General features: G+C 50.3%; 2 non-coding genes across 2 annotated transcripts; one reads left to right on the top strand and one right to left on the bottom strand.

Annotated features, from left to right (window-relative positions):
- Positions 1-1,646: 1,646 nt before the first annotated feature.
- Positions 1,647-1,719, top strand: TRNAK-UUU. Its single transcript has one exon. It is a non-coding gene; the product is annotated as a tRNA-Lys (tRNA).
- A 6,299-nt stretch (positions 1,720-8,018) lies between these two features.
- On the bottom strand, positions 8,019-8,091 carry TRNAR-UCG. Its single transcript has one exon. It is a non-coding gene; the product is annotated as a tRNA-Arg (tRNA).
- Positions 8,092-11,607: the final 3,516 nt, after the last annotated feature.

The following is an 11,607-nucleotide window of genomic DNA, read 5'->3' as shown; positions in this document are numbered from 1 at the left end:
AGCTGCTACTTCTCCTGTTACTACTGTTGCTGCTACTAATGTTGCTATTGCTGCTGCTACTTTTATTGCAGTCGCAGTAGTAGCACCAACAGCAGTAGTAAGAGTAGCAGTTAGTGCTGTAACTACTGCTGCTGCTGCTACTATTACTACTGCTGCTGCTTCTACTGCCATCCTATCTAGTTCTGGTTTTCTGTTCCTGAGGACTGAGCAGAGATCTCAGGTCAATAAAACTTTCTAAAAGTCAGAGATTTCCCCCAGAATTTCCCGCCAGGCTGAGAATGGCCCCCAGTACCCAAGAGAGAGGCAATCCAGTGACACTGGCCTTCAGGCTATTCTTTGCACAAGACTCTTGATATTCCAACTCCATGCCTTCACACTGGCTGCTCCCCATGCTTGGAGCTCTTTCCCTTCTCTGTCTCCTGGCTTCCCTGGTTCCCTTTGGGTCCCAGTTCAAATCCCTCTCCTCTGCTAGAAATTTTCCCTACCCCTCTACACGTGCCTTGGCTGATTATCTCTGATTTATTTTGCATATATCTTGTTTGTACATAGTTGTTTGCATGTTGTTTCTCCCATTAGACTGGGAGCTACTTGAGGGCAGGGACTGTAATTTAGCTTTCTGTGAGTCTATCCCCAATGCCCATCAATTGGGCAATGACTGAATAAATTGTAGTAAATGATTGTAATGGAATACTATTGTGCTGTAAGAAATAATGAGTAGGCGGACTTTCGAAAAACCTGAAAAGACTTGTATGGACTGATGCTGAGTGAAGTGAGCAGAACCTCCTGGTATACATTGTATACAGTAAGATGATCGTCTAAGAATGACTTAGCTCTTTTCAGCGATACAGTGATCCAAGACATTTCCAAAGGACTCATGATGGAAAATGCTATCCACATCCAGAGAAAGAACTGATGGAGTCTGAATGCAGATCAAAGCAGACTATTTTCACTTTCTTTATGTGTATGTGTGCATGTGTGTGTTCTTTTGATCTCTTTCTTCTTTCACAACACGATATGGAAATATGTTTTACATGATTGCACATACATAACCTATACCAAATTGCTTACCATCTTAGGGAGGGGGAAGATGAGGGATGGAAGGAGAAAATTTGGAACTCAAAAAATTTTTAAGTGAATGTTAAAATTTGTCTTTACATGTAATTGGAAAAAATAAGGTACTATTTTCAAAAGTAATTTATCCCCAGTACTTAACATAGTACTGGGCACACAGTAGGCACTTAATAAATGTTTTTTGATTTGACTTGACAATGTCTAGTGAAGGTTATTTCCATAGGGAGGGAGCACTAATACCTTTAGGTACCGGGAAAGGCCTCCTCTATCCCCTGTTACCTCAGCTTGGAGGGGCAAGTGAAGATGACTGAATTGCAGCTTTGAAGGACAGCCTGGTTGAAAGCACTGAGGTAGAAGATGGAATGCCTATTTGGTGAAACAGCAGATAACTCAACATGACTGACTCCCAGAGGGAGTCTATGAAATGGACTAAAAAGTCCAAGAACAGGTACCCATCCCTGGAGGCAGGCTTGTCTTTGGGGATGGCCATGTGAGTCAGGAAAGACAAGGCCCTCCAAAAATAGACTCAGAGATCTCTGGTTATCAGATAAGTAGTAAAAGATGGTTTTTGAGAAGCTTGAATAGCTCAGTTGGTAGAGCATCAGACTTTTAATCTGAGGGTCCAGGGTTCAAGTCCCTGTTCAAGCAATCCTCCATTTTTCCTTATGGGGACCACGGGAGATTTGGGGTTGAAACGGTGGTAACTGAGGAGTCTGTTTTGAAAGAAGCCATTCTTCTGGGGCCAGCTTCACCCTTGGCAATGGGAAGCCATGGTGGGAGGGTGGAGTCAGACAGACAGATAGAGACGCACAGAAAAAGAAGGCCCTCAACATCTGGAGGTTGAATTGAATATATTCCCCCAACAGCCCAATGACTGTCCCCTCTCAGGAATGTGGTAGTAGATGGGCTCTGAGGAGTGTTCCTGGTAAACCATGGAGAACCAGGTGAGGATGATCAAAGCTCATGGAGTAGAGGCCCAGCAGATTCCAGCCCATCATTTTAGAGCCAAGGCCCAGAGAAGCCAGTGACTTGCCCAAGCTCACCCATTTGGGATCTAATGGGATCTCAGAGCCTACCAATGCCCAGTCCTACATTCTGTTTCTTGTAGACCACCTCTTAGCCTCTGACAGTGTCCCTTCTCCAATGTTTTCCTGGGTATTTCTGCTGATCTGGCTTCTCCAGCAATGTTAGTTAAAGACAGCTTGCCAACAAGGGCCCAAAGAGGACTCCTAGCACCCCCAAGTGTCAGGCAGTTGGGATATGGGGTTTCCTACACAGGAGGACTAGCAGAGAGGCTGGCATCCCTGGGTTATAGAGTGCACAGAGGGGAGTCACGTGTCTGGAGACTGGGAAGATGGGAGGGAGGCAAATTGTGAAGGGTTTTGTTTGGCCCAGAGAGAACTTCCTGCTTGATCCCACCGGTAAGTGGGAAACCCTGGAGTTGATTGGAGTAGAAGAGTGACATGGCCACACATGGGCTTTAGGAAGATCATTTTGGCAACTGACTGAAAGATGGACACTGGAGTGGGGAAATGCTGGGGTCCTACTGGCTGCTCCCCAGATAGGGCATTCCATCTCCTGCCTGGGCCCTGTATACCCCCAGGGCTGGAATGGTCACCGTCACTTGCCCCTGTCATCCTTCTTAAGTGCCTAAAAGACTGGTTGAGGTCCCAAGTGTCACCAAAGGCCTTCCCATCATCTATCTTCTCCTCTGTGGTCCCAGTAGAATGCAGCTGATGGAGGGCACAGATTGCTGTATTTCCCCTTCTGTCCCTTGGGTTCCTACCTCAGGACCCAGTGTCCAGGAGACACTTTGATATTTGTTCAAGAACTGGCCTGATTCCTCCCCCTTCCACTACTGGCCAAAATGGCTTGTCCCCCTTTTATAAATTAAATGAAATAATGACAAAGATCATGTGATCTAGTGGGCAAAGTGCTTGCCTTTGGGCCTGAATGTTGACAGTTCAATTCCCTCTGGGAATGGGTTTTTTTTTCCTCTCAATCTGTTCTTTCTCTCTGTCCTTGAGCCTTGCACTGCTAAGGACTAGACAAGGTTGGTTTGTTTTGTTTTGTTTTCCCATGAGGGTTGGGGCAGCAGGAAGGAGATGGCTGGCTCCCATAGGGGAGCACCACCCAACCATGCCCTCTTCCTTCTCCCTTGCTGCTTTCTCTTTCCTGCCCTACCCTCAGAGAAGAATTTCTGTGACCTAGAAAGATTCCTACTAAGCTTAAGGGGGAGGCACCATGCTTTCTCTTCCTCGAGGAGACTGTTTCTACAGTGAAGTGACCTTTGGAGACAAGAGCCAAGGTGGCTGGGACAGACATCCAAACTGGCCTTCATTCTCCATAACTAACTTGATGAGAGGTCTTTGTCACCCTCAGCCAACCACTTTTGCCTCTTCTCTCTCCATCCCATTCTCGGGGAGTCTTGTCAGAAGTTAGAGGATCAGCAACTTATGGGAACTCCTCATTTTATAGCTGAGGAAATTGAGGCTGAGTGACTTGCCCAGGCACGGTCACATAGATGTGAGTACCTGAGGCAGGACTGGAATGGAAGTCTTCCTGATTCCAAGACCAGGGCCCTGTGGTCCCAATTCATCAGAGACATTGCAGATTCAATATCACGTTTGGCCCTGAGGGACAGGCTCCTGCTCCATGACTCCACAGTCCCTGTGCTTGGGAGTCACAGGGTGCTGTGGCCTCAGCTCCCTTCCTGGCATCCCGTTCTGCTCCTTCACACCTATCCCCGACAATCCCAGCCCTCCTATGTTCCCGTCTGATTCTCCCCTACCCTGCCCTGGTGCCCTCTGGAAACTTGCTTCTCTTGTCCACAAACCACTCTTAGTATTATTGCACCTGTGCTGTCCCTCTGCCTCCCCCCACACATATTCCTATGTAGGCATTTTGTCAGGCAGGCAATGAAGAAGCATTTATTAAGTGCCTACTATGTTCCGGGTACTGTACCAAACCACTGGAGATACAGAGATAGGCAAACATAGTCACTGCCCTCAAGGAGCTTACATTTTACAGGGGGAAACAACATTCAAATAACAACGTACACATGAGATAAATGCAGCCTAAAGTGGAAGTGATCTCAGAGGGAACGCATTCGAAATGGGACCTGAGAATGGGGGAGTGAGGACTAGAAAAGGCCTCCTGTGGAAGCTGAGATTTGAATTGAATCTTCAAAGAAGCCAGAGAAGCTGCTAGATGAAGGAGAGTGTTCGAGGTGTGGAGGTCAGGCAGTAAGATGGAGTGGCCTGTGGAAGAAACAGAGAGAAGGCCAGTGCCCCTGGTTCTTAGAGAGCTACTGTGTAATGTGGAGTAATGGGTAAGAAGGCTGGAAGTGTGGCAAAGGGCCTCAACAACCCAACAGAGAATTTGATCCTGGAGGTAATAGGGAGCCCCTAGACTTTATTGAGTATTGGGTTGGAGTGGGGGGGGGGAGTGCTGTGGTCAGCCTTGCTCTTTGGGAAGATCGCTTTGTTGACTCAATGGAGGATGGACCAGTGGGGAGAGACCTGAGGCAGGCAGACCCACTTGCAGGTTATTGCAATAGTCCAGGGATAAGAAGATGAGAGTCTGTGCCAGTATAAGAAGAGAAAAGGATGGGGGAGGTATGTTGCAAAGGTAGAATCTGCAGGCCTTGACAGCATATTGTTTTGTTTTGTTTTTTTGGTGGGGAAAGAATTAGTAGGCAAGGATGACACCAAGGTTGTGAGCCTGAGTAATGCCCTTGACAATAGTAGGGAAGTTAGGAGGAGAAGAAGGAAAGAAGATGAGTTCCATTGGAGGCATTCTGAGTTTGAGATGTCTCTAGGACATTCAGTTGAAGGGATTCGGTAGGTAGTCGGTGATGTGAAACTGGATCTTAGGAGGAAGGTTAGGAGTGCTTAAGTGGATCTGAGAGTCATTGACATGGAGATGATAACTGAACCCATGAGAGCTGATGAGAGCACCAGGTGAAATAGTAAAGAGCAGGAATTCTTAACTCGAGGTCTGTGAAATTATTCTTTTAAAAAACTATTTTGCAGACAACTAGGTGGTGTAGTGGATAGAGCACTGGCCCTGAAGTCAGAAAGACCTGAGTTCAAATCTGGCTTCAGATCAAACAATTGACATGTACTAGCTGTGTGACCTTAGGCAAGTCACTTAGCCCTGGTTGTCTAACAAAACAAAAAAAGAAATTATTTTGATAACTGTGTTGTCACTGTTCAGTCATTTCATAGCCTTTGTGACCCTATTTGGAGTTTTCTTGGCAGAGATACTAGAGTGGTTCGCCATTTTCTTCTTCAGCTTATTTTACAGATGAGGAAACTAAGATAAAGAGGGTTAAGTGACTTGCCCAGGGTCACACAGCTAGGAAGTGTCTGAGACTGGATTTGAATTCAAGAAGGTGAGTCTTCCTGACTTCAGATCCAGCACTCTATCTAGAATTAGCTGATAACTGTATTTAAACACAATTGGGTTCCTTTTTAATCCCTTTTATTTTATTTTACGGATTTTAAACCATGATTCTGAGGAGTGTGTGGACATCACCAGACTTCCAGAGGTGTCCAGGACACAAAAAAGTTTAAGAACCCCTGGTGTAGAGGGAGACCAGGACAGAGCCTTGGGGGATGGCCATGGCTAGTGGGTGGGACATGCATGGAGAAGGAAGACCCAGCAAAGGAGAATGAACAGAAAGTTCAGAGAGGTAGGAGGACAATCAGGAGAGAGTCATGTCATGAAAACTAAGAAACAGAAGGGAAGTGTGGGAGATGGCTGGGGAAGGCTTCTGAGAAATATGAGATGAGAAGGGAGAAGTGGGAGCTCTCCTCTAATGGATTTCATTTTTTTTAGTTGGAAGCCAGGATTATCCCAATTCTCCCACCTCAACTATTTAACAAGGTAAATGGTTGAAAGTGCAACCAGTGTTAGAAAGGGTGGCCAGAGAATCTGTGTCATCAGGAGGGAGCCAGGCTCAGGGATTGGGAGAAGGGGGTGGGAAAGGACAAGGTCTGAGATGAAAAAGTTTCTGTAGTATTGCTGTGATGCCAGGGTAGAGAAGGCTAGGTCCTTCTTCATCTCTCGGTGGAATCACATGGAGAGTCATTGCCAAGACCTCACCAAATGCCATCTGTGTCATCTTTTAACAAAGCCAATGAGAACTTCTGGAAAGGGGTTGGAGGAGCAGCCTTTGCCCTTACAAGAAGGGACCCTCGTGACCCCGTCGCTCAGTGGATGAGGAATTGTTGCAGAGGACTGGGTCTAGGAGCGGTGCAGGACTGCAACAGATGAGACAGTGTCACACTTAGAGAATCTGGTTAAGATCTGAGAGCCTTCACCTGATAATGGACACACTCTGGTCAGTGACTTCACGTGGCTGTCCTCACTGGGGCAAATCCAGCCCAGGTTCCTTCTCTGCCCCATCAGTGTGTGCTTCCCCACCCTCTTCTTTCCAAGCTTTGCCACCACATGGCAGAGTTCTGCAGACCTAACAACTCAAATACATGCAGGAGCTACTCTGACTTCTTTTTCATGGTCTGTGTCTTTCAGTGTTCTTGTCGTCAGAATCAGAAAGTCCACACAGTCTGGTGCACCCTTACCTAATCACATCCTGCCATCCAGCTCTGGTGGGCTCTGCCCAAAGGTCCTCATTCCAGCCCCCAATTCCTTTGTTATTGTCAGACCATCCCCATCCTTGTCAAATGGGAGGAGTCTTCTTGGACTCTTGGAGTCTTCTGCAGTCCGATCTTGGGTCAGTCCATTAGCCATGTTGAAAGTGTTGATGGTGCCCAGATTCCTATCAGGCGACCTCCACCCTCCGAGGCTGCTATTGAAACTCCTAGGCTGCCCTCCTGAGCCCTCCTGGCCCTGTGAACTCTGCCATCTCTATCTGGATCCTAGACCAATGTTCCTCTTCCATGGATAGGGTGAGCCACTAATTCGAATGGGATCAGTAGGGAGCCCTCTTGACTCGCCTTGTTTGAGAACCTCCTCAATCCCTGATTGCTTTAAGGCTATTTGAAAAGAGATTTCTAACCTTGGCTGTAGACCCGGGACTGAGCTTTCTCTTCTTTCTCTCCACTATGGGGCTACTGTCTCTCTAGCTTTGCCTCTCAGGAGGCAATTAGGGTTAGACCCAACCCAGGCTGCCCTGGGCCTGTTTGGTGGGAAGGGAGACCCCAAACCCAGAGAACTGCAGGACACCCATCCCTAAGTGAGAGGAGTGGGAAAGACACCCTCTGGTCTTGGGGTGGCAGGCCTCGAGTACAGAACCCCATTCCGACTTTTTTTAAGTCATTGTGTGTCTTAGCAATTCCCTTTGGGGGTCAAACCTGGCACAGGATAAGGGCCCGGCCCTCCCCTACTACCTATCTGTAGCCCATCTATACTGGATCTTCCTCTGATGTTTCACCCCTTGGGGGCAGGGGCGGTGAGGGGGTGCAGGGAGGCTGGGCTCTCCAAGGTTCTGGCAGAGAATCTGACCCAGAAAGATCCTACCCAAGGGAAAGGTCTGTGAGGAGAATCCCAGCCTCAGCCGATTACAAGGGCGTGGAGGCTGGACCCTGGGGATGGCTTATCAAAGCCAAGGCATTTCTGGAAGCAAAGAGAAAACAGAGAATGCAAAGGCCCCGAAGGATCCCCTCGTGGGGGCCGGGTCTGTGTGCCAGGGGCGCGGGAAGGACAGGTTCTGGGGGTAAGGGTTGAGAACCAACCCACCAAAGTCGGGGTCTCAGCAGCGACGCGGAAGCAGAAGAGGTTGTGCGTGAGTAAGGGAAGCCCGCAGCGAGCTGGGGCAGAGACCTGTTAGGGGGGCAGGGGGCGGGGCAGATAAAGGGGTCGTTGCCAGCCCAGAGGGGGCGCGGACCTGCGGAGAAAAGGTCGCATCCGCAGGAAAACTTCCGTCCCCAACCCGTCAGCGAGAACGAGGGACCGCAGAACAGAAGCCAGCGGGCAGGAAACAACCACGAAGGGATTCGAACCCTCAACCTTCTGATCCGAAGTCAGACGCCTTATCCATTAGGCCACGCGGTCTCCGCGGCCTCTGCCCAGACTTGGCCCACAGCAGAGGAGGCGGGATTTCGGCTGCTACTAGAAAAACCATTCGCCCAGTTCTCGCAGCTCGGGAACGATTTTCCAAGGCCACTCTGGACCCCACCCCCCACCCTACCCCCTGCAGGCCCTGGCCCTGGAGCCTCGGGGGCACACGACAAACCAACCCAGCATACGCACACGCGCACATGCACACACATACACGCGCACACACCCCCTAAGTCTGCACAACGTCACTGTCCCGTGGAGGAGCCAACAAAGTTCCTCCTGGGCCAGCTGGCACCTCAGCGGGGCTCCCCAGGAACTTAAGGATGCCCAGGGGGCAAAGGGAAGGACTGCCTTCTGGCCCTGGGGGCAGCCCGGCCGGAGGCATGGAGGCAGGCCATTCACATAGGAATGCCTGTGTGTGAGAGCTGCAGAGGGGCACAGCGGAGGGACCGGGGTGGGGTGGTGGTGGTAAGAGGTTGGGGCGGGGGGGGGGGGGGGGGGGGTTGGTAGACCCAGATTGCGAAGATCTCTCCCTCTCTGCGGGATCTGTGTACATCCTGGAGGCAACAGGGAGCAAGTGAAGACTTCAGAGTGAGACCCGGAGGACTTTCCACGTCTTCCCACAGTCACGACTGTTCCTAAGTTTTAATAGCTAAAAGCTGCACCAAGATTTTGGGGACACCCTGTCTTTGCTGTCATCCGAATAGGCTCCCCACGTGGGTACCAGCGGAACAAAATCAGGCATTTAAGGGTGGGGGAGCTCCCCGCCCCAATGGGGCTTTCCCGCCGACCACTTCCAGTCACCAGGTCTCTGGCTTCTCCCCCCCTCTCTCTTTGACTGTCCGCTTCTAGAAGGCAGGGACAGTCTCTTACCTTCCTTTGAATCCCAGGGCTTGGCACAGTGCCTGGCACATAGTAGGCCCTTAATAAATGCTCCCTGACGTCTGGCCCGTGCCCTCCTGGGTCTCCTTGTTGTTTGTCCTTCGTTATGGAAGGGGGCCACGACATCGGGAAAGTGTCAATGCAAGTGGATTTAAGTGAGGCAGGGCTGTGCACAGTCACCAGCCTCACTTTCTCCTCTGGGGCCATCTGGGTGCAGTGGCCAGATGTAGAGCAGGATGATGGAGATGGCCATCCTCGGGTCTCCTAAGCGACGAAGAGCATCTTAATCTGGAAATAAGGCTCCCTAGGTACCCTCTAACAGGAGGGGCTAAGCATCCGGCAGGGCATGTCTCTGACTACCTTCCACCCCCAGCCCCACGCGTGAGGCAGCAGATACAAGGAATGAGATGTGGGAGGGAGTCACAAGTCAGAAGGTATCAGTAGTAGGAAGCATATTGGCCGCCCCCACCCCCCAGGTCAGTCAATAGAAACCACTGTCTGCTAATGATGGGCTTTCCGAAGGACCCTTGTTCAAACACACTGGTTGGGGGGGCTCACAAAGGTGCTCAGAGTCTCATAAGGCAGGGAGCTGTTCCAGACTAGCCCATCCACGTCGGACAGACAGCTGAGGAAATTGGTAAAGGCACACCCCCAATGGCTGGAAGCTGGAAAGGATCAGAGACAGAATTCAAACCCAGTGCCCCTGGTCCCAGTTTCACTGCTCAAAGGTTACCTAACCCTGGTGCTCACTCAGTTCCTATGGCTGAGTGTCAGGATTCCACCAAGATCTTTCTCCTCCCCCTCGCCATTTCTTAGGTCACTGCCCATTGCCCAGGGCCTTCTCCCACCTCCTGTTCCCAGTTCCCCCAGGGACAGAGAAGATGGGCCTAATTTAAAGGGATATAATAGAAGGTAGTGGGGAGGGGTGAGAGACAGGCACTGTCTCTTCTGCAGGGGCATTGACAAAGCTCCGAGCTCCCCAGGCTCAAATATTGAGCGCCCCTGTCCCATTTTCCATCAAGGCTTCATAATATTTACAGCAGTACTTTTTTTGTGGTAGCAAAGAACTAGAAACAACGTGGATGCCATTGATTGGAGAATGGCTGAAGACACCAAGGCTCATGAATGTAATGGCACTTGGCTGCTGCAAGAACCTGCAAACAGGTGGCTAAAGAGCTCCATCCCGACAGACAGGCAACAATGAATGGAGAGAAGGCCCTGGAATGAAGAGGGCCCGGGGAAGGCTTCCCACGGGGAGATTTCACCTGGAACTTGAGGGAAGTCAAGCAGCAGAGATGAGGGGGAATGAGCATTCCGGGCCTGGAGGACAGCCGCAGAAGATGCCCACAGCTCAGAGGTGCAGGGTCTTGGCTGAGGAACAGCCAGGAGGCCGGTGTCACTGGATGGAAGAGAATGTGTTGGGGAGTGAGGCATAAGGAGGCTGGGAGGTAGGAGGGGGCCAAACAGAGGACTCTCTGGAGGCCACAGGGAGCCAATGGAGTTGACTGAGTGGGGGGGCATATTGTCAAATCTGGTCCTTAGGAAAATCACTTTGGTGGCTAAATGGAGGCTGGACTGGAGAGGGGGAGAAGCCTGAGGCAGGTGGAGCCCCCAACAACTACTGCAATAATCCAGGTGGAAGGGGATGAGGGCCTGGACCAGGGTGGGGGCAGTGTCAGAGGAGAGGAGGGGGTGGAGTCGAGATGCTGCCGAGGTGAAATCAATAGGCCTTGGCAACAGCTTGGAAAGGGGAGGGGAGGTGAGAGCTGGTGGGGAATCCAGGCTGACTCCTAGGTTGGGAGCCCGAAAGACTGGGAGGATGGAGGAGCCCTCAACAGCAATAGGGAAAGTGAGGAGCGAGGGCTTGGGGCAAAGAGAATGGGTTTAGTTTTGGACACGTTGAATTCCAGACAGTTATGAGATGGTCAGTTCTTCATGGCTAATAGGCTGTTGGGAGGGAGAGGTTGGGAGAGAGGGAACCTTGTCGGCACACTGTTAGAATGACAAAACAGGAGGAGCCACGTTGGCAGAAATGCCCAGAGAAACATTGTTGAAGGGACATTGTCAGAGGCCAAGAGGTGGTCTACACGAAACAGAATAGAGGACTGGGCATTGGGATCCCAGATGGGTGACCTTGGGCAAGTCACTGGCTTCTCTGGGCCTCAGCTCTAAAATGATGGGTTGGAATCTGCTGGGCCTCTACTCCATGAGCTTTGATCATCCTCACTTGGGACTCAGTGGTTTACTAGGAACACTCCTCAGAGCCCATCTACTACCACATTCCTGAGAGGGGACAGTCATTGGGCTGTTGGGGAAATATATTCAGGTCAACTTCCAGATGTTGAGGACCTTCTCTCTGTCTCTCCTCTCTTTTTCTGTCTCTGTCTCTCTCTCCTCTTTGTCTCTATGTATATCTCTTTGTCTCTCTGTCTCTCCTCTCTCTTTCTCTGTCTTTCTCTTTATCTCAGTCTCTGTCTCTCTCTGTCTCTTTGTCTCTCCTTTTTGTCTCTGTGTCTCCTCTTTGTCTCAGTCTCTCTCTGTCTGTCTCTCTTTGTCTCTGTCTGTATCTGTGTCTCTCCTTTTTGTCTCAGTCTCTTATCTCTCTGTCTCTCCTCTCTCTTTCTGTCT

Source organism: Vombatus ursinus, unplaced genomic scaffold (assembly GCF_900497805.2).
Source record: "Vombatus ursinus unplaced genomic scaffold, bare-nosed wombat genome assembly UNPS02010193.1, whole genome shotgun sequence".
In the NCBI taxonomy this organism is placed as follows: Eukaryota; Metazoa; Chordata; class Mammalia; order Diprotodontia; family Vombatidae; genus Vombatus; species Vombatus ursinus.
The sequence above is the reverse complement of the archived record's forward strand: the minus strand, read 5'-3'. Positions and strand labels throughout refer to the sequence as shown.